Consider the following 26,880-nt stretch of genomic DNA (forward strand, 5'->3'; position numbering starts at 1 on the left):
ATGAAGTTTTACAATCTTTTTATTTATTATCACGAAACCGAAATGAGTTTTTTTTACGTAAAATTGTTCAAAGATTCTGATTCTGTGATTAGATCTGAGGTACGGCCAAAACTTTTAAAGATATCGGCAAAAATTCCTCAGCATTTTTTATAAAAGATCGCTAACAAATTAAAACGAATTATAATTTTTTAAAACCGGAGAAATTCGTAAATTTAACTAAAAAAATGCTTTTTTTATGTAAAAACATTAAAGAATTTCGATTCTGTTAATAATTTCTAGATTTAAGATTTTTAAAAAATAATAAAGTGTTTCATCTGATTACTAAGATTGTCTTCAAATAATATTTTTCAAGGCTACAAAAACTGTGAAATTAAACCAAAATAAGACTTTCTTTAAGTAAACTTGTCCAAAAATTATCACTCTGTCATCAGATTTCAAAATATCGTCAAAAATTTTTTTTTACAAATTTTTAAAAACTGAAGTCTGTAACTTATAATTTTTTATATCGCCAAAAACTAATAAATTTCTTCAAAAATACACTTTCTTTATGCAAAAACATACAAGGAGTTTGATTTTTTAATCAGTTTTGGTCTCGGATTGTTAGTTTCTCAGACGAAAATTAAAATACTTTAGATTTTTTTAAATAAAAACGTTTTGAATAAAATCTTCTAATCATAATTTTTTTGACATGAAAATTGTGAAGTGAATCCAGAATAATACTTGTTTAAGTAAAATTTTTTTCTAAATAATCATGTCTTTTAATTTTAATTTTAATTTTTTTAATCGCCAGAAACTAATAAATTGTCCCAAAAATATACTGTTTTATGCAAAAATATTCAAAGGTTTCGATTTTTTAGTCAGTTTTAGTCTCAGATCCACAGTTTCCAAAACGCAGATTAAAATACTTTAGATATTTTCCAAATTGAAGTGTTTTAAATAAATCAATTTTTTTCCAATAAAAATTTTTCATAGGCACGGAAATTGTCAAATGAAACCAAAATAAAACTATTCTTAAGTAAAATTGTCCAAGGATTTTGATTCTTTGACTTTGACGTGCGGTCAAAAGTTTTAGATATATCGGCAAAAATGTTTACAACACGCTAAATAATAATCAAGTAGCCGGCAAATAATTTTTTGAGCAGACGAAACTTTTGAATTAAACCAAAAATATACTTTCCTTACGATGTTTGGTTTCTAATGGATTTACAAAAATTTATAAATATTCCAATAACATAATTAGAACTTAGATCAGTTTACAAGATAAAATATAAATGTTTGACGAATTTTTGTAATCCAGTGGCGTAACAATAAATTTTGAATAAGTGTCCAAGACTGAGTGGTTTACAAACAAAATAATAAATTGCAGATTTGGAATTTTTAGCCTATTTTACATAAGAAAAAGCAGACTTTTGACACAAGGCTTTTATTATGAAATTAATCATCAGCTACTTGTTGCAAACTTTTTTTAAATTAATTTAGCTAAAAAACGGTGCATGTAAAGCAAGAGTTACTTATATGATTTAACTGTTTATTTATTTGGCATTCCGTCCACAAATCTCTTGAGCTAACTGTGTTATCCCAATAATCTTACAATAAAATAGAAATTAAGAGAAAAATGGTAATTGCCATTTGAATGAAATAAGGTTTTAATGTCATAAACCCGCGTAATGAGAGTTATAAATACCGCAATAAAATTCGCGAATAAAATTTCTGCAAGATGCCGATGGAGCATCTGCATACCATCGTTGGTCCCATGCGTTATTTTCGTGCACGGTTCGCCATCGCGCTGTCGAAAAAATCCGAACTTTGTCCCATAACAAAGTCGTCTAATCGCCGCCCATTACGTCTAATAAAAAACCCAACCGGCCCGCGTTCTAGCGTCTAATTCGTCTATTTTGGTGCCAGCTTCACCATCACGGCCATTTTTCTTCGATTCGCTGACGGAGTGTTGCGGCAAATTTACAAGAGAGAGATCATTATTTCGTCGCTGTTTTGTTCGCTCGCCGCATGCAGCGGTTGAAAATATTGTTCTTATCTAGGTCATAGTTGTAAAGTAAAAGTTATCTTTTAACTTTATTTTAATTTGCATGCGGGGAACGGGACGGACGCGAGAAGAGATTTGTTTGTGCGACGATTTCGTGAGAAAAATGGGGAGAGGAGGGAAGGACGGCCCACCGGGACGATACTGATAAGGCACCATCTTGCCAGCCATGAATCATCGGACAATTTTTTAAAAATTCTTTTAACACAAAGAAAGTTTAATTTAGACTCGATTTAGCGTTTCTAAAACCTTGAATAAATTAATAATTTAATAATAATTCGCTCAGTTGACATTTTTTGAAAAAAATTGAGGGCTTTTGGCGGATATCTTGAAAATTGTTGGTCAGAGGTCACAAGTGATTGCACAATCAGAATCCTTGAAGAGTCTATTTTTGGTTCAACTTGATGGTTTTTTAAGACAAAAAATTTAACTTTGACGATTTGACGATCTTGGAAATTAAAATTAATTACCTACTAAATGAGAATCTTTTGAACAATTTGACTTAAAAAACGGCTTGTTTTGGTGTGACCTTGAAAATTATGACTTGAAAACTTTTTAAAAACACCACCTTAATTTTGAAAAATTATTTTTTTTATCTATGTCTTGAGCATTGTCGATTAAAGCTCAAAACTGACTACAGAATCGGATTCGTAAATATTTTTGCATAAAGAAGGTATATTTTTGGTTTAAGTTAGAAGTTTATTCTGTTTTAAAAAATAAAATTTTAAGGGGAGTTGCAAAAAATTCGGAATTTTTCCGATATCTCAAAAACTTTTGAACAGAGAATTAGAATACTTGGACACTTTTACGTAAAAAAGCTTATTTTGGTTTGATTTGCGTGTGTGACCTTGAAAATTTTAACTTGAAAACTTTGTAAAAACACCACTTTAATTTTAAAAAATTAAAACATTTTTTTTATCTTTGAAATTAACAATCCAAGACCAAAACTAACTAAAGAATCGGAATCCTTGGATATCTTTGCATAAGAAAAGTATATTTTCGGTTTAATTTAGAAGTTCATTTACCTTTAAATAATTATAATTTCAAGGTTTGATTTGTTAGAGAATTGCAAAGAAATGTTGAATTTTTGCCGATAGTATCTCGAAAGCTTTTGAAAAAATTAAAAAGTATTATTGGAAGGCTTTCTCCAAAACACTTTGATTAAAAAAAAAACAAATCCAGAGTAATTTGATCTACATTTTAGAAATTGTTAATCCAATACCAAAATTGATTATAGAATTAAAATCCTTGAATAATTTTACGTAAAAAAGCATATTTTTGGGTTAATTAATTGGTTCCTGCGATAAAAAAAACAAAAAAAATTGTCCAAATTAAGAAAAGTGGTTAAAATTTAAATTGTCATAATTAAAAAAAAAATACGAACAAAAAAGGGCTTCTGCAGTCGTTTCCCTTTCTCATCTTAAATATTTTATATGAGTTACAAAGCAAAATTTTTTTGAAAACTAACCGTTTTCCGAGATTTTTGCTAAACTTTATAATTTTTGTATTTTTTATTTCTACGCCACTGGATTCTATTAATTGTTTTGGTGTTTGTAATTTTCACAAATTTTTGAAATATTGTCTAAAAAAATTGCAAGTCACTTTACACAAAAATGTCTAAAAATATCGAAAAAAACAAAAAATTTTATTATAACATTATGATAAGCAAAAGTTAAGTAATACGTAATTCACATTTTTTAATTCTAAATATGTACATACAATTATTAAATAATAAGAGTTTTTATTTATGTTCCTCTGTAACTTTTTTTTAAATACGTAAAAAAAAATTTAAGTAATAATTTTATAAAAGAGTACAGTGTTTTATTAAAAGAATGTACCCCCCAGTCCTCAATAGATCGGAAATAAAGTAATAAAAAAATAAATAAATTTAAGTCAGGTCAGCTCAAAGTATCACATTTTTGGAATTTTTCAAGACTGAATTTTTCACAATAGTCTTACGACAAGTATTTTATTTATTTTTTTAATGTAACACTACGATTGGGAAAAGTGCTATAAGATCTGTAGTTGTAAAATAATGCATGGATACCATTTATCTTCTCACTTTTCAACTACATGATAACATCAAAAATTCGTTAAAAAATCACTAGTTGCAAACTTAAAACTAGTATTTAAGCTGAAAATGGTTTGGATAAAACCGAATCTGCGCCTAATTTTTTCATCATGTGTGATTTTTTCGCGTCGTAGACAGTGATAAGACCGCCGACTGCGATAAGCCTTCAAATTTTTAAATCCGACTCCTGGCGTAAAAACATGGTTTAATCACGCAGGAGGAAATTTTTAAAATCCCTGTCACAATATTTGTTTCAATAAATTCGACCAATGAAAAGTCTCGATTCCACCAAACACACTGTTATCATGTCTGACCTAGGACACCGAAATCTCTAGTGACAAAGACAGACAGTGTTTGAAAAAATGGCGCCCGACACTGTCTCTCCCATTGGTGCGAGCGAGACAGCAGACGAGATCAAGGCTAAGCAGATAAGTGCGATGATAACGAGTGATAGGACGAAAAAGCCATTTTTATCCATCAGTTGCGAAGCGAGATAAAAATTCACAAATAACGAGGAAAAATGCGACGATGCGACGCAATAAAAATTGAAAACGCATCACCCTGTATATTTTATTTAGAATGTGAAACGATTTTATGTAAAATTTTCTGACATAATTTGTGTAATTATTACGATTATAATTTGTTTCCAGTGGCGTAACGTGACGTAAAAAGGTGCTCGAAATGATTGAAGTGAATGGTAATTTATTAGAAGCGGGAAAATATGCGACTGTTTACTGTACAAAAAGAGAAAAATTGCTAAGTTGGCGATAGCATCGAAAAATATCAAGTGTGTAACGACACGGCAAGACCTTATCACTCTGACCTATTTAAAAATTGATTTTGCAACGGCTAAAAGCTTCGGATAAGAAAATCGATTAAAAATTGCATAAAAGTAAATAATTAGGCCACTAAAGTTTAATGTATCGCGCTAGCTGGTCTAGTAACACTACTTTTGCCAGAAACTGTACAAAAGCTGCATATGACGTACAATAAAAAACGTTTGGGGCAATTGTCCAAATCCAGTGGTGTAGAAAATATTATACATAAAGTCACGTTTGTCTCATACAAATGACTACATTCTTTTTATAAAAGACTGTGCACTTTTTATACATTTCCTAAAAATTGAATCTATTTTTTTTTTCGCTTTTTTTAAGCATTATTGTGCAAAGTGATTCACAAATAATTTAAGAAAAAAAACGAGACTTGAATAAATTACATATCTACTGCCATTGGCTTTGTTTCAGTTAGCTATATCTAATTTTTATTGATTGCAAATTTGAAATTATTTAAAAATCCACACCTTATTTTTGATTTGCTTTAGGTCATAATAATATTTCTTCTAACTTATTGACCACTACGGGGGTACATTCTTTTTATAAGAAAGTGTACATATTTTGACATGTGTAGAAAATGTGTGTAAAGTGATTCCGATTTTTTTATTACATTGTAACTATTACTATGAAATTATTACGTTTTTTCGGTGCTATTATTTTATTTAAAATTTCAAAAAAGATTTAAAAGTTACTAATTTATTGATTAATTTATAGATTTAATTAATTTTGTCATAAAAAATGTGACACTTACTTCTAACTTAACTTATTTTTTATATCTTTATTGTAAAGAGCATTAAGTTATCACAAATTGACAACCATGTGGGTACATTCTTTTTATAAAAGACTGTACACTTTTAAAACATTTTTTTTTAAATTAAATCAAGTTTTTTGCTTTTTCGAGTATTGTATAAAATGATTCACAAATAATTTCCTTTTTTATTAAAAGACAAAAAACTGAGACTTGAATAAAATAAATATCTAAACTTTGCGATATTTAATTTTTATCGATTATATGAAAGTTGATAAACATAATTCATTTATATTATGAGTAATTTAGGTGAAAAAAAAATAACTGTACTGTAATTATTTTTATTGATATATTTTTTTAGTACAATTCATTGCGATGAGGTTGTACTGTATTTCCATTACATTACTAACCTTATTTATTTTTTAAAGTGTTATTTTTGCTTGATGAGCGATCGCGACAATAAAATGAAGTAAGATTTCTGCGGTGATTTAATCGGAAATCATTACAACTTCATTAAAACCGGATATTTCTCCATTTGTTCGATGCATCTTGAATTTAGTAAAATCTTGTAATAAGAAAAATAGGTTAGTTAAACATGGGTGAGCGCACACACAAATAATACGATATCTCGTCCTAACGCAGTTGCAAAATAAACTCGTTCTAAAATGTGAAAAAAAGTGGAAAAGTCCACACAAAATCACCACAAGGTTTCCATCAATGGCAAACCGTTTCTTTTCCCCGATAATGAGCAACAATTTTCAATAATAAATAACTTGTAACGGTAGTTCGATAGACTTATAAATCATAATAGAAATTACATATTTGAGATAATTAAAAATCGTGCAAAAATCACTGTTCTGTCATCCGTTACCGAGTGTCCATTTTTCCGCCAACCTAAAAAGTAGTTTGACACTCGGAGTTTAAAGGTCTCGAGTTCAAATAGCGTATGTTTCGCTCTTCTTTATATTCGTTTTGTTCCGCGTTTAGAGAGAGAGATGACTTAGATTAATAGCCACTTTATTGCTTGGTGGATTTTTTTTTATAAAGTTTGTGACTGCAACGCCCTCTTCCATAATTAAAAGTCGCCGCGATTTTTTCACAACAACCATAACCTAGCCTAAGCTGAGTTATTTCTGTTAAAGTAGGCTGTAAAAGAACGCAATAAGAGAGAAAAAAAGACATGCAAATAAAGTACTGTAGAAAGAAACGGCAGGTCAACGAACTAAAGATATGCGTCTGTCTCTGTCCCACGCACGGAGCGCGCAGTGGCGGCGACTGCGACACCACCACCCCCACGAGGCCCCAAAACCGCCTTGCGACCCTTGGGCCCACCTTACCCCGACCTCCCCTACTAACTTTACACCTTCAAGACGCGTAAAACGCCCCCAGTTTTTTTTCTCCCCGAGAAAGTGGCCAGTTTTTGGCGAGGAAAAAATCAAGTGGGCCCTGCTGGGCCAAGGGCGTGGTTAAAGGTCGGCTCATTTAGAAAAAAACACAAAAATGGGCGGTTTTTTTTGGATGAAAATTTAAATAAGGGGACGCCACTGACTTATATGTATACATGCACACAGCCTCCCATACTTAACTGAATCTGTGTAGGGTAGGTCAATGCATTTTATACTTGTTTTATTTTCTAGCTGGTACACTCTTTCGTTTCTTTTAGAACTTTTTAGTTTAGTTTACACTGCAAAATATAAGGATCTATCTTTATATTGGCGGTATTTATAAATTTTAAAGCGAGTTCGTTCACTTGCACATATTGTGAGTGATGGGGATTTTTTCGGTGTACACTCGACGACATAATTAATTGCAAAGTTGATTAGGTGGCCGCATATGGACATAAAGGGGCGGCGTTGGAGAACAAAAGACGCTCAATGAAACAATGAAACACTTTTCTGGCACAGACTGGCGCGAAAAATTCTGTAAATGGCCCAAAATGGGTACAGGCGAGAGCGGAAAAATGTACCCCTCGAATATCTTACTTAATAATTGTAAAATCATTTTAAAAATTTCAAAAAAGAGTAAAATTAATGTAAAAATTCGCTTGAAGAAATCGTTTGTTCTTACATTTATAATTTACGAGTTATAGGATTTGACAATTCAATATAAATTTAAGTGTGTTTTAATGCATTTTTAGTATTTGTAGTAAAGCAAAAGCCCGATATGCAAGTTTTAAGGCGTAAGAAGTTATATAATCCAAACGCTGATTACGGCTAAATTATTAGAACTGGTGCTAAAAGTTCGATACCATTGAAATTTATAAAATTATGTAAACTTTGAAGCGTTAAAAAATAGATAATTCAAATGGCGATTACGGTGAAACTATTGGAACTAACACAAAAAATCCAGTACCATTAAAATTTTCGTCAAAAATTTATACAATAACACAAGTTTCAAGCAATTATATTTTCATAAAAAAATTCATTTTTAATTGCCGATTACGGCGGAGTTACAGAAAAGTTTTTTACACTTTTCAAACGCCGATTACGGCGAAATTATTAGAACTGGTGCTAAAAATTCAATACTATTGAAACTTATACAATTATGTAAACTTTGAAGCGTAAAAAAATAAATTCAAATGGCGATTACGGTGAAACTATTGGAACTAGCACAAAAGGTCCAATACCATTAAAATCTTGTCAAAAATCTACAAGACAATACAAGTTTGAAGAAATTATATTGTCATAAAAAAACTGTTTTCAAATGCCGATTACGGCGGAGTTATAGAAAAGCTTTTTACACTTTTCAAACGCCGATTACGGCGAAACTATTGGATTTAGCGCAAAAAGTTTAACACTATTGCCAAAAGTCTATAAAATGTTGCAAGCTTCAAGGCAATTTATCGTAAAAAGATTTAGATTCAAGCGCCGATTACGACGAAACTGTTACAGCTGGTACTATAAGTCTAGCACTATTCAAATGACTGTTAAAATTTTATAAAATTACGCTAGTATTAAAGTAATATAGTGTTGTAAAAGGAACATTTCGCCTTTAGTTTCCAAATGCCGATTACGGCGAAACTGCTAGAGCTGGCATTAAAAGTCCAATACTTAAAATTGTCGTCAAAAATCTATAAAATAACGATAACATATTGTTGCATAAAAAATTAGATTCTAAATGGCGATTACGGCGAAGCTGCACTTTTGGTAGACCAATTACAACGAAAGTATAAGAGCTAGCGTAAAAAATCTAATACTATTGTCAAATATCTATAAAATGATGAAAGTTTTAAGGCAACATATCATAAAAGGCTTCAGTTTCAAGGCGCCGATTACGGCGAAACTGTTAAAGCCAGCACAGAAAACCCAAAATCTTTGAAATTGTCATCAAAAATCTCCAAAATAAAATAATAATAAAGTTTTAAGGTAATATATTGCAAAAAATATAAGTTTCTAAACGCCGATTACGGCGAAGCTAGAACAGCTTTTCTGCACTTTTTCACCGATTACGACGAAGCTATTGAAACTAGCGCATAAAGTCTGATATCATGACCAAAAATCTATAAAATGTTGTAAAAGTTTTAAGACAACATAAATTTTTAAACGCCGATTACGGCGAAGTTAGTAGAGCTTTGTTGTACTTTTCAAAGGGCGATTACGGCGAAACTTGGGGAAAAAGTGCGATTTTATCGTAATGTGTGCTCAAAAATTGTTATCTTCGAGCCCAAAATTACCAAAATACTGACGAGTGCACTTGTAATTCCGAAACGTCTTCCTCGTTTAATCAACGTGCCCATGACCCGTCCAAAAATACGCCAAACAGTTGCAAATCAGCGTCTGAGAGCAACAATAGCGTCCGGTTATTGACATTCATATACAGGGCGTTTGTAGAAAGAAAAGGCAAAAAACAAAGGAGTGGCATCAAGCGCCGCCATCTTGAAAACACAAGCATCACAAACATCGAACTTACCGGTGGTTGTCGCAGTCCAGGCGTAAAGTCACAATTAGGATTTTTAGGTTTTAACAATTAGTAATTTTGTACTTTCCCAAAGTAAGCCACAAGTTAATTATTTTTTTTTTTGTGTATTTTTATAGTGATTTTTTATTAATAATATACAAATTTTTCTAGTAGGAAGGTTTGTTTTAAGGCCGACAATAAGGCACTATAGTCGAATTTTTGGAAAAATACTTTTAGTTGCGACAAAATAATTATTTCAACACCTAAACTCGCAAAACTTATTTATGTAGTTAGTTTAATAAATACTTTCTTTCTTTTTATAAATGAATTAATATTGACGAAATCACAGTTTTGGTTATTCGAAAATTTCTCGTTTAAATGATCGTTTAAAAGTCGAATGGAAACGTAAAAAATCGCGTCAGTGTATCGATTGAATTCACTAAAACTTAGCCCGATATTGCCCGGTTTATTGTTATGGTATATGTTAGTGGAAACGAAATAAGCTGCCCTTGATGAACGAAAGTTGCACTGAAGTTGAGCTCGGAGTTAAATGATTGAAAATGCGTTTGTTGTTAGTTGCCCGATGCACTTTTCAATATTTAACTGGCGCTGAAAAACGTGTAAACGTGCCCTTAGTTAACTGAACTGAAGTAAAAATTGATCCTCTTATTGTTATAGCTTCCTGCGTCCGGTGCGTTTTACTCTAAATAGGAACATTAGCCAAGATTATCACGAAATTTAATTTTTGTACTACGTTTCGAACTGTAATTTCTGCAAAACACATCGATTATTAAAATAGTGCGAGCGAAGCGTGCGAGACTTACGGTTTGTGAATTTTTTCGTTTTGAGCTTGATTTTTTTAACTGTAGGTATAGACTGGGTTAAGGGTTTGTGTAAGGGTATTTAACGCAGTTGGCTATGCACTGAAATTTTCCAGGGTTGAAAATGTGTACTGGAGGTACATAGATGGTGTACATAGATTGCATATAGGTTGTACATAGTGATGTGTGTGGCCCTGCCTATGTGTGAGAGACAGAAAATCTCTCTCGATTGTCGGAGAGGGCGGTGGGGTAGACATTTGACGCTATAGCCGCATATCCGAGGGTGGATTTCGCATTTGGACACGTTCGAAACATCGATGCACACACACACATGCATTATTTTTAAACAAGCCGCCATTTTGAAACAATCCACGGTGGAAAAAATCACAGCCGCGCTCGATCACAACGAAAAAGTTTTTGTTGAGCCGCCATTTTGCAACAATTGCATTAAAACAATTGATTGCCAGGGTGCAGGCATTTGTTCATTGGATCAATCTGGTACAGATGTATCACAAGTTTACGCGTTTTTTCATGGCCTGCTGAAGGCGTCTTGCTGTTTTCAATAAAACTCAGCAAAAACACTTTGTACAAGATAAAAGTTACCCCAAAAATTTAGATTTTATATATATTTTTGTAATATATAAAATATTAATAAATTTAAAAAAAAATCATCAATTTATTGTTAATGTAGTGCTAAAATATTTGCACATATTTGCGAGTCACCTTGTATAATATGTACAGTAATGTCAGTAACGTTGATCGTCTCAAAATTGTGCGACTTTATCTGTGTAGTTCACTGTACTTTTTAATTTTTTTACCCTGATTTTGACTGAATTAATTTATTTTCTTTTTTAAAGAAAAGTTCTATAATTTTTTAATTTCTTAATTCAGGTATAGAAACCTTAATTTTAACTGAGTTAACTGTGTATTTTTAGTTAAAGCTGTGCCAAAATAAGCTCGAAGTTTACTGATAAAAACTTGGATAGTTAATAATATAGTTAGTAAAACCTTTACATCCGGTAAAAATCTACGGTTAAACCAAAAAGTTGCTTAATTTTTTTTGATTAAAACCTTTTTTTTTAATAAGAAAAGTCTATAATTTTTTATTTTCTTAACTTATCTGAAATAACCTAAATTTTAACTGAGTTAAATGTGTATTTAACAAGTATTTTTAGTTAAAGCTGTGCCAAAATAAGCTCGAAATTTACTGATAAAATTTTAGTTAGTTAACAATAGTTAGTAAAACTTTTAGTTTTTTTTAACTGAATTAACTAAATCTGCTCCAAAACATGGATAAAACTTATAGATTAAACGTTTTTTTTAAAGAGGAATTATTTAATTAGTTGTAAAAACATCAATTTTAACAGAGTTAACTGTGTACTTAACAAGTATTTTTAGTTAACGTTGAACCAAAATAAGATCGTAATTTACTGAAAAAAACTGGTTACCAAATAAAAGTCAAATTTTTTTAACCTGTGTTTTAACTGAATTAATTAATATAATTACTAGTTATTCTAAACTAAATCTGCACCAAAACTTGTTTAAAATTTGTAGTTTAAGACCTGTTTTCTTAATAAGAGTAGTTCTTTAATTTTATATTTTCTTAACTGGGGTGTAAAAACCTACATTTTAACCGAGTTAACTGTGTACGTAACAAGTACTTTTAGTTAAAGCTGTGCCAAAGTAAGCTCGAAATTTACTGAAAAAACCTGGTTAGTTAATAATAGTTAGTAAAACCTTTAGTTTAGTTTTTTTAACCCGAGTTTTAACTGAATTTATTTATATAATTATTAGCTTCTTTTAACTAAATTCCCACTAAACCATGCTTAAACCTTTACCTGTGTTTATTTTTTTCGATCGATCTCCAAAACGAAAAATTACTATTAGCTCAGAGCCGCCATTTTGCAACAAATGCAATAAAACAATTGATTGCGAGGTTTACAGCCGACTAAATCAAATCGAGGTTTCATTTATTCAGCCGATTGCCATTTGTTTCAATTTATAGAAAAACAATACATGATTCTGGAAATTTCAATCTAGTTGGCTCCGATCTATCATAATTCACAGGTCTCTAGATTTAGTTATTATTGTCAATAAAAACTACATATTAAATAGGAAAGAAACGAAAATTAAACCAAATTTTTAAATAACTAAGATCAAATTAACTGAAAAATTTATTATGCAGTGTTTTAGAAAAGCTGATGTTTAACTGCTAATAATGGTTATTTAACTTAAAAACAAACCTGTCTTTTAACTAAGTTAACTGAAGGTTAACACAGTTATACGAGGTTAGTGGTTAGTCGGCTATCTCGATATGACTTTGTTTGTTTTCAGTTTAAACTAAATTTTAAACCGGTTTTAAATCCGTTTTCGAAAGTCCTGGAAATTAATTCGGAACCGGTTTAACTTGAATAAATAAACTTAAAACTAGTTTTATTGCGAGTTTAACGAAAAACTAGCCGTATTAAATTTTGGTTAACTAACTAAGCAGTCAGTAAACAAAATTTTTTTGTTCAAAAAATGCTAAAAATACACGAAATTCGGCCATTTTTTTACATTTTCGGGCGAGTTTTAACCCAAAAACCAGGTCCATACCCGGTTTATTTAAATTCCAGGTTTGTAAAACCAGATTTTAATGCAATAATTTTTCCAAATATTGTTTCACAGTCAGACGGTTCTCAAACCGTGCACGGTCCCCTCGCATTTTTCCCCTAACCCAACCTCCTAGTTTTATGTTATTGCATCGTCCGTCCTGTATTTATGGTTGCATATGTCTGTCTTTTTTCCATCCGTTTGAAAAAAAAAAGCGGCGGCTTTACATTGGACAAAACTAAATTCTATCTAATACAAATCAATATAAATTCGTCAGTTCGGGATCACGCATGGTTCAAAATGCATTTCTGGCGTACTGAGAGTGCAACAGAAACACACACAGAACGAGATAAAACTAATCACCATCGACATACTCGTATTATACGATTCGGATGAAGGTAGGCCATGACCATCGCCCGTCCTTGTCCCACACACGGCAAACTCTCGCTGCGTCCTTTTCCATGCGTTATTTTTCAGTGCGTGCTAGATTTTGTGCAACTGAAGGAAGTACATATTTTATTTTTTTCGATTTTTTTTCATGAAGTTTGTTATAATCCAACTGTATTGATTATTAGATTCGAAATGTATTAAATATATAGTTGTAAAATACATGCATATAAATCTATGTGTTATCAAAATCCCCTCGCCCCCACCTCTGGTCCGTCCCCATGGCAACGATGCAAATTCATCAAAAATTTTTGCGTTGCCAGCTCGCAACGGCCGTACAAATTTATAAAAATCGCGCGTTGTGATTGGTCAATTTCTGCAATTTTCTATATACATTAAATCGCAATTAAAGTGCCTCCCTCTCTCGTATTTTTGCAAAATTGTCGTTTTGATAATTTTTAATTATTCAGTTGGTACATGCTTTCGCACTAAAGCCAACGCGATTGGTAAAAATGATCATTTCGTCGGCTAATTAACGATTCTGTCATTTGATGAAAGGTCAGAGTCGAAGAAAAGCTTCTCGGCCATTGTTATTTTTATGGCCAATGAACAATGGACTAATTTTAAATCGATATCGTTTATTTTCTTTGTTTTCGAAGCCTTAAAAGTCTATTTTGGAGAAATGAAGCGAAGGGTAATTTGGTGCTTTGGGAAAAAAGTGCTGGCAACCAAAGAGACGCGACTGTGGCTGAGGTTGCATAAGCAAATTGGGGTTACGTGTTGGCTGTTTTTTAATAAAATATTGACATAATTGTGATTAGATAAGATGGAAATAACTCAAGGTGAAGGTTAAGGGCAAAAATAGCGTTATCTAGTGCAAGGAAAAGCGCAATGGAAATAATAAAACAGACGAGTTCAAATTACTAATCACGTGAACACTCACATTTTGATGAAAAAATTTCAATCAGTTTTCCAAAATGCTGATGACTTTGTGTATTTTATTTTTATTTTATTTAGTGTAGTGTAAATATTTTTCAATATATTTTTTTTATATATAATTTATATATAATGAGGTGAAGTTGGCTTAGAGCTCGGCTTTGCCTGGTATAGACACGTGTTTTTTCCTCAAAAAAAAAATAGAAAAATAAAAAAAAATAAAGTACCTACTAACTAAAGTAAAACCGTGTGTATCCTTTTTTAAAATGTACGTCCACTAAACGAAAAAAAGGCGAAACTAATAGTCCTTTAAATTTACTGTTTTATGGTTTTTGACCAAAAAATTCAAAAATTTTTGTACAGTTTCATGCTTATTGTTTTGTTAAAAATTTCTGTAAAATCAGATGGTTTTTTTATTCTCACTTTTTATTTCAAAATAGCTCTTAACTCCGCAAACCAATAGAAATGAATAAATAAAGTTGTACAGTTGCTAAAGAATAAAATGTCGTGGTCGCAATCCCAAGCTTAGGATGTGATCTACAACTCCTAGTTTATCCAGACATCTTCACATTCTAAGCTTAACTTGGAAACACTATTCTGGGTTGTAGTCTTTACGCCGTTGAGAAAGACGACATTATATTTTTCACTCATTGTACTAAACGTATAGTCACCGACAAAAATATTGTCGGAGGTAAAGAAATAGACCTAATCTTACTTTAAAAACTGTTCTTTTATATTTAAAAAAAAATATTAACACAGTAGTAAGTCTAACTAGTCGAGGCAAAGCCAAGTTATTGTTTAAATAATTTTCAGGTAAAAACAAAAAATTATGAATATTTTTTAAGATGAGTGTAATTTTCTTATCAAAATTACAAAAAATATTCGATGTACTCAAATACTGGTCCACTAAACGAATTGTATTATTTTTTAAATTTTCGACCGAAAATATAGAATATTCTTTACAATTTCTAACATATTTTTTTATATTTTTTTAGTTTCTTCATTCTCATGTTTTTACTGAGAAATTGCTTTTTGACTCTAGAAATTAATAAATAAATCGAGTTGTACAGAGGATCAAAAATATAGTGTCGTATTGTCGCAAGTCAGACTACAGCGTTTTAATCCCAAGCTTAGAATGTGATTCAACTTTCTTAGATTATCCAGACATCTTCACATTCTAAGCTTATAATTGAAACACTGTCCTGGGTTGTGGTCTTTACGCCAATAAAAAAGACATTATGTTTTTGACCCACTGTACAAAATGTACAGTCACCGACTAAAATATTGTCGGAGACAAAAGAAACAAAACTAACTCTACTTTAATAACTTTGATTTTTTTATATTTTTGGTTAAAATTTAAGCAGCACAGCGTCTAACCAATCGAGGCGAAGCCGAGTTATTGTTAACTAATTTTTGGCCAAAAACAAAAAATACTGATTTTTTTTAAACAAATGTTTTTTTATCAAAGTTACAAAACAAATATTTGAGGTACATACCTACGTACATTCTGGTCTACTAGACGAATTAATTTATTTTTTGATGATTTTTGACCAAAAAATACATTTTTTTATAGCTTCGAACTTATTTTTTTGTAAAAAATAAAAAAAAAACAGTTTATTGTTTTCTCATTCTCAATTTTTATTTCAAAATTGTTTTAACAAATAAGTTCAGACAAACAAAAAACGACATTATTATTTATACTCACTGTACTAAATGTATAGCCAGCGACAAAAATTATATCCATATCCTAGAAACAGAACTAGCCATACTGTAATACCTGTGTTTTTTGGTATTTTTCGAAAAAGATTAACTAGCACAGCCGTATGTCTCACAAGTCAAGGCAAAGCCGAGTCATTGGCCGAAAGTAGGAAATATTTAATTTTTTTCAAGACAGTTGTAATTTTTAATTAAGATTAAAAAATAGTTAAAAATTATTCTCAATACTTCATAAACTAATAAAATAAATCAAGAGAGTTGGTATTTGTTTAGAAAATAATCAAGTCATTTGTAAGATATTTTGTTTAAAGCACGAGCTAGCGCGAGTGAGTTGCTTTAACAATTTATAAAATTATTAATTTAATTTATTAAATCACTAATTATTATTAAATTATCGTTTTTGTTTAAACCAAGTTTAAAACAGTTTTATTTTGAGTCAAAAAAAGCCACAGAAGCGCTTTTATCTGTTTAACTTTCCCCTTATTGATATAAAAGCATCGTAAAAAATATTTATCGAGTGCATTCTTTGAAGACATCCGGTTTCGTGTATCAATTATGTACTTAAAGCCAGGTAAAGAGTTACAGTTGGCGGCTTTAAAATAACCGAACAATGCTGATAATTTACCAGATGTTTGTGAAACAAAAAAATTGTGCCGCTTCGCGTAAATAGCGCTCCAAAGAGCGTTTAAAGCAGTCGGTATTTCTTTAAAAGGCTTTTTTCGCACCCCTATCTAATTTTTCCACCCTCTGAGCGTCATCGTTTTTAAAATCGCTCCTTCATTTTGTCGAATTAATTTTATATTTTCCGATTTGCATTTTCTTGATTAGTTATCGATTCATTTCAATTCGTGCGATGCAAATTTTGGCGATTAATTAACGCCGTTTGCAAACAGGCGTTTTCTCACACCGAGTGGCGGTTAAAGGGGCGGCTCATGCCGCTACCTGAGCGCGTTTTTTCTGACCCCTCGTCATAATAGAAACTTAACACTTATTTATTTAAGGGTCACTCGGATTTAATTGGAGTAACGGTCGCCGGCTGAAAAATTCAATTATGAAATTAAATTAATTTTCTGCCCTTTTAATTAGAAGACGTCGAAATGGCGAACGCGAGTGCTAGAAAAAGATTCGGAGATTCTTAAGTCGGCGCCGAGGAAACTTCAGAAGCGAGAAATTAAGAAATGACTCCAATTAATTCTCGATTGTGAAAATGCGGGAAAAATTCAATATTGGAGGAGGAAATGGCCGAAAAATTCGCGCAAAGTGTTTATTTTCAATTTGAATTTTACATGGAAATGCGATATTGAATAAACACGCCCCGATTAAATAAATATTATAAATAAACAAATATATTAGCGAGCAAATGTTGCGCGCCGGTGCGGAACGATGCCATTCCAGAGATTTCACGAAAAAATTATTTCACTATTAATTCGGGTAAATTTAACCGAAAATATGTGACTTGAAAAATTTCAGTTCCCCGATCAATTGAACCAATTATTTTGAACAAATTTGCAAAAACAGGCCCCAAATACCATTATTATTATTATTTTGAAAAATTTTATTCAAAAAACTGACTCAATTATCGCTTAAAAAATTTTATTAAAGGATGCCACAAAACCAAAAACCTACTAAATTTGAGAAATTTTCCCCAAAAAAAATAAATCAAATAATTATTTTGAAAAGTTTTAAGCAAATTCTTGCTCAAATACTAGTTACAATGCAGATCGAAAATACTTGTCTTTTTTCGGCATTTTGTTCGTTTTTTGCCAATAAATTAAATGAGAAAAGTTTAGAATAACGTTATTTTGTTCTTTTCGTTGGATTTGCCGTGTTTTTGAAAATATTAAGTGATTAACTTGCTCCAAAAATTTGTCAAATTCGATCAAAGTCGATGATCTTTTGAGCTATTTATATAAATTTTTGACTATCTTTTATTGAGCAATAAAGTCATTTTTTTCTAAAATGTTATTACTTTTGGCTTTTTTTGAACAGTTTAATTTGTTTTTTAACAGAAAATTACAAAAGAATGGTTTACATTGACATTGTTTTGCCCTTTTTAGATTTATTTTGTTTTTCAATGAATAATCTTGTGCATCATTCTGACAAAATTAGATCAATTTTGGTATTTTTTTGACTGCTTTAGAATAAGTTTAGCTTTCTTTATAAATATGATGTCACGTTCTGAAATTTTAAAACCGTCAAAAAATAATTAATTATATCGACATTCGCGTTCATTTTGCCTGCTTAAATTATTTCAAATTTTTTTAAATTTACTCGAAAATTATGTTTTGATTAATTTAAGAATTTTTTTTAATAAAGGAATTTTTTCAAACGTTTTAACATGGCCTCAAATACTTAAAATGTAGATCGACTTTTGTTTTTTTTGAGCATTTTTTACGTTTTTTATCAATAAATTAAAAAAAATAGTATAATACAAATTCTTAATCATTTAATGAGTGGAAAAGTCAGTTTGTTGCAAAATTTTAAGTTTTGGCTTTTTTGATATATTTTTTATTTAACTAAATGTTAAAAAATTGTTTAGAATGACATTATTTTGCCTTCTTGTGTTAAATTTGTTTTGGTTTTAGGCAAATAACTTGAAGCAAAATTGTCAAATTAGATAGAACTTTTGACTTGTTTAGAATATTTTTAGCTCTCTTTCTTTTAAAACTAGTCAAAAAATAGTTAATTACTTTGGAAATTATGTTAAATTAAGTTTAAAACTAAGATCTTTGCGGAATTTCCTTGTAAAAAGTAAAAAAATTTAATTTTCTTTAGACACAAAATTTTTGGGTTAAGTGACTTTAATGTGAATTTGCTCGTTTTTTTAAATTCTCTGTTAAATTTGAAGTTGCAGCAAAAGGTAAGAAAAAATAAAACAATATACCTTTATTTTTAGTTTAGCTTTCAGTTCCAAGTTTTAAACATTCTAAGCATTTTTTTCATATTTTTCTGTTATATGAACAATATAGATTATATTTTTGCTTAAAGACAAGTTTCTTTATAGGTACAGTGACGATCAAAAAGAATGACACCCCTAAAGCCGCAGCCTCAAATTTTTTCAAATGATTCGGTAAATGTGTACGTTGGCTAGTTTAATATACTAGCTAGATATTGATTTTAGTTGGACTTGCTATCCGGCGCGGGGTGTCACTCTTTTTGATCGTGACTGTACCTTTAATGTAACATATTTATTGAACATTATAAGAAATCTTTCAAAGAGCTTGACTTGTAAAAGCATCCGTCATGAAATTAATTTTTGATAAGTATTTTTATATCTACTATTTTTTTAACTCTTCTGTTATGTTGTTTTAAAAAACAATTCGTGAATTTTCTTTGTTACGTCAAAATGAATTTTCGTGGCACATATCTTGTAAACTAGTTGACACTGAAAAAAATTAAAACCACCCTCTTGTAGGCAATTTTATGGGCTTTACTTTGGCCTACTAGATTTATCGTAACAAGTACGCTTATGGTAATATGAGTAAAAAAGCGAGAAGTTGCACTTTAGGGCCATTTGTCCGCTTTTCCAACTGATCCTAAATGTTTGATGGTGTTTTTATGTCTCGTCGCGTGATATGAAAATATGTCACAATTAAATTCTGCCACGTTTCCATAATTTATTCACGCGCTCCTCATAATAAATATCGATAAACAAGCTGTATTTTTTCTCTCGTCTGTGACAGGCGGCCGTCAAACGTAAAATTGCACACACAATGATAAATTCGATTCGAAATTCGGCTTTTATAAAGCGCTCGCACACATCACATAGATATTTTATTGTAACAAGTCCTGCAATAGCCAGCCAATGCAATACTGGCAATGATGCGATTCCAAGCGCACTGCGATAAGCATTTGCACATTTGTGTGCAAAAATCAAATCGAATATAAAGGGAGAGAAATGAAAAAAAAATAAAAATGTAAGGGTCAGTTTCATCAATTTCAGTTTATTGCTCATCCGTTAAGTCCGAGGGTCGGCTTTTTAAAGCAATTATCACGTCTGAGGGAAAATCGGAAAGTGGCCGGCTTATCATCATCGATGCTGATTGGTGCTAATCGAGAGCGATGTTCATGCGTTTCTTACGCGAAGGTTAATTGCTGATTTAATGATTATTGAACGGATTAGCGAATGAATTATTTATTTGGCTTGTTTTAATTACACTTGCAATTTGTTCGGAGAGGTTTTGCAATAATCATTGCATTACAGCGAGTTTTTTAGACACAGTCTGTTAATTATGTCTACAGGGTGTCCACATTAAATAAAGACATTTATTTGAAAATATTTTCAAGATGGCGGCACGTCCGGTTATACCGAAAGTCGCCATCAACTTTCTTATTTTAAATAGAAAGCTGTGTTTTTTACTGCGTTTTTGGATTAGTTGGGTTATTTTAAGGCCGTTTTTATCGGCTTTCCCTATACCTAAGTTTAACCGTTTTCGAGATATTTAAAGTTTTTTGAAAATTTTTGGATTTGCACCTGTTACTTAAAAAATCAGTAACTCGCTTAGTTTTAGAGATTTCGAAATCGTATTTGAAAAATTACAACAGAAAGCCTATATCTGTTCTCCAGTGTGTTCAAAATTGGAAAAGAAGTTAACAAACTCAAAAATTTTACGGTTAGGTTTGGGCAACTTCAAGTACTCATAACTTAATTTTTTCAAATGTGATGTCCCAATTTTTATTTTACTAGATGGAGGAGAATTTTTTTCTGCATCGATCTGTATTAGCATTTCCTACACCTATCTGTGATAATTTTCAAGTTATGTCGGTTTTTTTGACATTGTTGAAAATTTCTTACTAATCACAGCTATGTTTGCATAGTTTGCCATGGAAACATTTCTGATTAAACAAATGACAAACTCTGTTCAAAATTGTGTTGTCTGTCCTGTAAAAACAAAACAAATTCATTGAATGTTGGTTTAAAAAACTATAATTTCTCACATTTTTTTCTCCCGTTTCTATGGCAACCTATAAGAAAAGGCCTAATAAATAACAATAAAATGATGAAAAAAGCCAAAATTAAAGACATTTGACATAAAAGTGACTTTGTAGTTTATTAAAAAGCTCAAAAAATCGTATAAAAAGGTTACAATCACATGGATTTTGATCGAATCTGGTCATTCTCGAGGAAAATTTGAGTTAATTGCTTAATATAGCCAGGTAATAACAAACATCATAGATCTTACAAAAAAGGACAAAATAATATTATTTTTAACTCTTTTTTTAAATTTATTGACCTAAAAAACGTATCAAAATATTTGAAAAAATAAAAGTAAAGTAATTTTTTATTTTTGGAAAAATTTGGAAAAAAAATGGAAGTAACCGAAACGCCCTCGGCTTCGCCTCGGCTACTTTTTTACGACATTTATTTAGTTATTGAAATTATTTTTAAAAAAGTTTTAAAAACAAATTTTTGGCATTTTAAGTATATATACTGTATGGAAAAAATTACTTTCGATCATCACAGTTACGATTTTTTAAATTTTGGCTTGTTCTAGCGATAAGGAACAGTCGTAAATAATTTCTCGTTCTAAGAATGTTGAGCAAAAAACTGAGTTTCTTGCTTAAAAATGGTCTTCCAACTTGAAAAAGGCACAAAATAATAACTTTGCGAAAATTCTGTTCTTGTAAACTAAAAAATCAATGTTGTGCCGCTTCTTTGCGACAGGCGTCGAAATTAAGACACTTGGGGTGTTCTTCGTGACAGACAGTTTATCAGTGAGCGAGAAAAAATAATTAGATCATTCTTTTCCACTGGAGGGTGGTCGCAATCGACCAAAAACCAACTCTCTCATAATTTTCGCTCACACTAAAATAAATAAAATCTATAATCTGGTTAAGTACAAGAATCACCTCGTCTGCTCATTATCACGCGGAATTGCCGCGGATTGTGATAAACACAGCATGCTAAGTTAAAACAATTACCGTTAAAAAGTGCGCCTTTACACGGAGAGCGACATTCACAAGAAAACCACCCCCGCTGCCATAAATTACCTCAAGTTCGGAAAAAGTTTCGTTCCGAGATTAAAAACAGGCCGCTGGCTTGTAGAAAACAAATGTACGTCAAGGAAGAAGGCGAAGAATAAGAGTAATAAGGTCGGAACAGATAAATCTTACCCTTGTGCACACGCTTTTCCTCTGGAACATTTATTCGGGGCGGTTTTTTTGAACAATTTTTTTTGATTAAAATTTATTAACAGTGGATGAAGTTTCATTATTTGTGATGTTTGCCAGATGAAAATGGCGATGATCGGGCCATTACCGACCCCTGTCTCGAGGGAGGGTGGTGGGTGGAGGGTGGGACAAAGGGGTGGAAAAATGCAACCCCATATAGTGGAAGAGTAGGGCTTTTAACGTTGTTTTTAATCTCGGGGAGGGCGACCATTGATTCGTACAAGTTAAAATTTTCAAAAATCGTTTCACTTTTAAAATAAGTTTTTGGCGAAGAAAGTGCGTTTAAAAAGATCAACTCTTGCTGTGGAATTTAAATTGACAGATTTTTTGTTTTATTCTGTTCAAGTGTCAAAGGCACTAACTGCGGTTTTTTCCAAAGCCAGTATTTTTGTATGTGAAATCAACATACGCTCAAAATTTCAGAGCAAGAGTTGATCTAAAGACTTTTTGAACACACTGTAGAAACTTGGATATTTTGCGAAATTTTCTTTTTATAAGAGAAACAATTCGAATTTTACTAAATAAGGTTGAATTGGCTCTTAGCTTTAATTTATTTGTTGTTACAAATTTAATTTTTTTATCTCTGTGGTATTTAAATCTTTAAATCATTAATTATAGTAAAAATTTTTTTTATTTTATGAAATGAGCATGATATAAGCATGACCTAAAGGCCTGAAAATTTCAAACAAATTCTCATTTTATTTATATTTTTGTGTTATATGATTACTTGTCATTTTCTTGTTAGATATATCTTGTTTATAAGCAATAAATTCACCAATTTTGTAAATTAAAAAAATTATTAAATTATTATATCGACCTTGACTTTTCTTTTGCCTGTTTAAATTATTTTATTTAAACAGAATTTACCTACTTTAAATAATGACAAAATAATTATTTTTGATTATTTATTGTTTTTGTCTTTTGCAAAACGTTTTAGCACATTTTATTAATTTTCTTATAAAAAATTAAAACAAAAAGGCTCACAATAACAGTGTTCTATTACTTTTTGTTAAATAACCTGAGCAAACTTTTGTCAAAATTAGACCGAACTTGGCGTTATTTTAACTTGTTCAGAACAATTTTTCTTCTCTTTATGAACGATAAGTTGTTGGCGAAATTTTATTAAAACTGGGCAAAAAATTAGTTAATTACTTTGAAAATCATGTTTTTTTGAGTTTATAACTCTGATATTTTGGGAAATTGTTTCCTAATACCAATTTTGGTTTTACAACAAATGTTTTTTGTGTGCAAAATTTTTAATTAAAAACCGATTTCAAAATTAAAAAGCCAATTAATTAGCTAGATAAACAACAATTACAAATTTTGTCCAACAAATTATAAACATAATTAACTTGAATTAAATTTGAAAATTAATATTTGACACTAGAAATAATTAGGTATAAATTTCGATTAGAAATATTTAAAAAATTGTAATTTATTGATCTTAATATTTATATTAATTACATAGTAAAGTGACTTAAAAAATTAATAACTGAATCAATTTTCGTAAGTTTGGCAAAACGTACCGGTTGGTCAGTTGGTAAATCCCCGGTCTTTGAATTTGGTGTTAAAAAGTTGGCAAAAGTTGTAAATTGTTTGTCTAATGGCTAATCCTCGAATATATTAAAGGCGATCTCTCCGCTTAAAAACCATCCCCTAATAATTAAATCGCGTTGTCCTGCCATCGTTCAAAAACCGTATCCAGATTACATCAAGTCACCTGGAAGGGGTAACCCGTGTTAGACAAAAGACCAGGTAGCCAAAAACCCAACACGGAAATGGCCACAAAGGGTCAAACAATAAGGTCAAATTTTCGAGGGGACACTGGCCAGAGCAGATGTTTCGTCGTTATTTATTATTCCATGATTTTTTTTCTTTTCTCTTCTCTAACTCTGATACGATGAATTATAAAAGGGGTCGCTTTTTAATTGGTGCGTTTCTTTAAATTGAATTTTCACTCGGAGGCGATGCGAAAACGGGTAAAGTGGCCTGTTTTTCTTTGCCAATTAAGTTTACCAGTTTGTTATTTTTAGATCATTTTTAATTACCCGACGCTTTTAAAGAGAGAAGCGTTTGTTTTTAACTGTTTTTATAGGAGCGCTGCTTTTTCATCGATTCGACCGACCCCTGTCTTCACTCCAAAGGATTGGTAATTGGACGACGCGCAACAGACGTTAAACACGAGAAAAAACATCGTACAACAAAAAATTACATATTTTCCTTTTCACAGCTCAGTTTTTTGCAGCCTAATCAGTCCAAACACTCTGTATATTCTAAAATTTCGTTTTTTTTTCAAAAATTTAGAATCACGTAAATCCATTGAATGGTCCATTTTTTTATAATTTAATTTAATTGTTTAATTATTACTTCATTATGTACTGTGGTAATTAAATATGTATCAAATAAATCATTTTTTTTTCATTTAGGTAATTAATACCTAAAATAAATAAATAATTTAAATACTTAAATAAAAGTCATAAAAAAGTAGCCGAGGCGAAGCCGAGGGCGTTTCGGTTTTTTCTATTTTTTTTTAATTCTATTTAATTTAGAAAATCTCACAGCTTTACAAAGCTTTGATATTTTATAAAAACAAGGTGTACTATAGTTACTTACAATTAAAATTAATTAATTAATTCACATTAAGTCGCTGCAATTAAGACTCTACTAAAAGTATATATTTCACTAGGTTTCAAAAACTAATAGTTCAATAGTTGCATTTTCTGCCCGTATGTATTTTTTTCAGATTTATTCTACCCTTCCTTCTAATTATACTTAATTGATTAAGAATAATTATATCAATAAAATTAAAAATACGAAAATATTAATTAGTTATTAATATTATTATTGTTTCTAGTGTTACTTTGTTAATTAATTAATTACGTAATTAATTATTTGTTGGAGCTAGCGACATTTTTTACGGATCACAACATTTAAATTGTTTGCATCGCTTGTTCTCAGATGACACCTGAAATAAAAAAATTTTGTAATTACTTAATAGCAATTAATTAATTAATTTTAATTATAAGATGAGAAACTGTAGAAAAAATCAAGGCTAAAGAAAAATACAAAGTAATTAGCAGCAAACGCTGAATTCTGTGCAATTTTTACTTTTTGAGATAGGTATAGAAAAGATATACTTTTAGCCCCGATTTTTGTACGATTAAACTACAGTTAAATTTTGTCTCTTTCGGAAATATGTTTCCAGAAACTGGACCTTAGTAGGTACATTCACCCTGTTTACAAAAAACATCTTATTTATGGTTTCTGTTTTAATTTAATTTAATTTAATTGTATAATTATTTTAATTATACAATTAAATATGTATTATTTTAATTTTTACTTAATTAGTTATTATTTTTGAACGCTAGCGGCATTTTTTTTTACTAATGATACACAAAGTAACAATTTTTTGCAGCTACACTTAATAGTAATTAATCAATTAATTAATTAGTTAATTAATTTCAATTATTAGGTAGGGATAAAAAATTATTAGTTTTTAAGATATACTTAGGAAAATCTATTTTTAGTGGTATTTTTTTCAGTATATAAAAATCTTCTGATTTACAATACTTATCAAAAAACATTGTTACAATGAATTAATTAACTTAAATTGAATATCATTCTATATTTTATTTAATTTTTTTAAATATCTATAATTACCAAAAATTTTGTATAATTTGGTGAGCACTTTATTATCCAACTTGGGTTCATCCAGTTGGCAATAATTAAATTTTTAATGAAGATAATTATCAGTAATTGATAATTCCTTTTTTGGTAAAACTGCGTTTATTTTAAACAAATTCATTTGGTGCAAAATAAATTTTTGCATCAGAAGCCCAAATAACGGCTTTGCGGAGCTTACCCGTCATTTAATAAAGGATTAAAACTTGTGATCGAATTAATAGCGAAATAATTAATTTCATTATTATTCTTATTTCAATATTAATCAACTAATTATCGCAGATTGAGTTAATTTTTGCGTCCGAAAATAATTTCGGATAATAATTTAGCATTTTATAACGTGTAACAGTGACCGGATCAAGCGAATTTTGACAGGTATGTAAATAATACTTAAAGTACATTAAATATGAAATCGGATTATCATAATTATATTTGAAATGAAAACTCACCCATTTTTTTTTCAAACTAACTAAACACTAACTAATTAACACTAACACTACACTTTATGTACAAAAAAGCCCGGTTGCACCATTTTGCCCTGAGATGGTTTCATTGATAATTAGCCCAAAACTTCAGTTGATTAAATTAAAGCCTTTCTAGTCTTAAAAATCGCCCGATATTTTTTAAACGAACTGAAAAAACGCAACGTTGTGAAACAATGATTCAATTGCGAAAACATAATTTTTTGATTGAATTTTCGAAAAACCAAAACGTCCGTTCGTGATTTAACCAAAGAGAGTACTAAAGACTGGACCAATAAAGAGAGGGTCAACTGTCTGTAAAAATTCTCATTTTGAAAAAAACCCCATTGAATGGAAACAGGTAAGCCACCCCTTGTCACCCCTCAAGGGTGGCTTGATTCAAGACGCAATTTTAATTTTTAACCCTGGTTGAAAAAACCAACTCAATTATTGTGCAAGCAACAAAATTTAAATCAATTAATTAATCAAAAACACAATTAATAAATTACTACATGGATTAAATTT

At 30.4% G+C, this 26,880-nt stretch overlaps 1 protein-coding gene across 12 annotated transcripts in view; it reads right to left on the bottom strand.

Moving 5' to 3' along the window:
• LOC663587 (zinc finger protein 768) overlaps positions 1-26,880 on the bottom strand; it is a 107,211-nt gene that overhangs the window by 77,825 nt on the left and 2,506 nt on the right. For 11 of the 12 annotated variants that reach the window (XM_015980891.2, XM_064358327.1, XM_064358326.1 and 8 more), the window contains exons 1-2: positions 10,415-10,547; positions 9,603-10,361 (exon numbers count right to left, since the gene is read on the bottom strand). The exons of the other annotated variant lie outside the window; for it this stretch is intronic. The gene's annotated coding sequence lies outside the window, so the exon portion shown is untranslated. Of the gene's footprint in view, positions 1-9,602; positions 10,362-10,414; positions 10,548-26,880 lie in introns of those variants that run through there. 12 annotated transcript variants of the gene reach the window in all.

This window comes from Tribolium castaneum, chromosome 8 (assembly GCF_031307605.1).
Source record: "Tribolium castaneum strain GA2 chromosome 8, icTriCast1.1, whole genome shotgun sequence".
In the NCBI taxonomy this organism is placed as follows: domain Eukaryota; kingdom Metazoa; phylum Arthropoda; class Insecta; order Coleoptera; family Tenebrionidae; genus Tribolium; species Tribolium castaneum.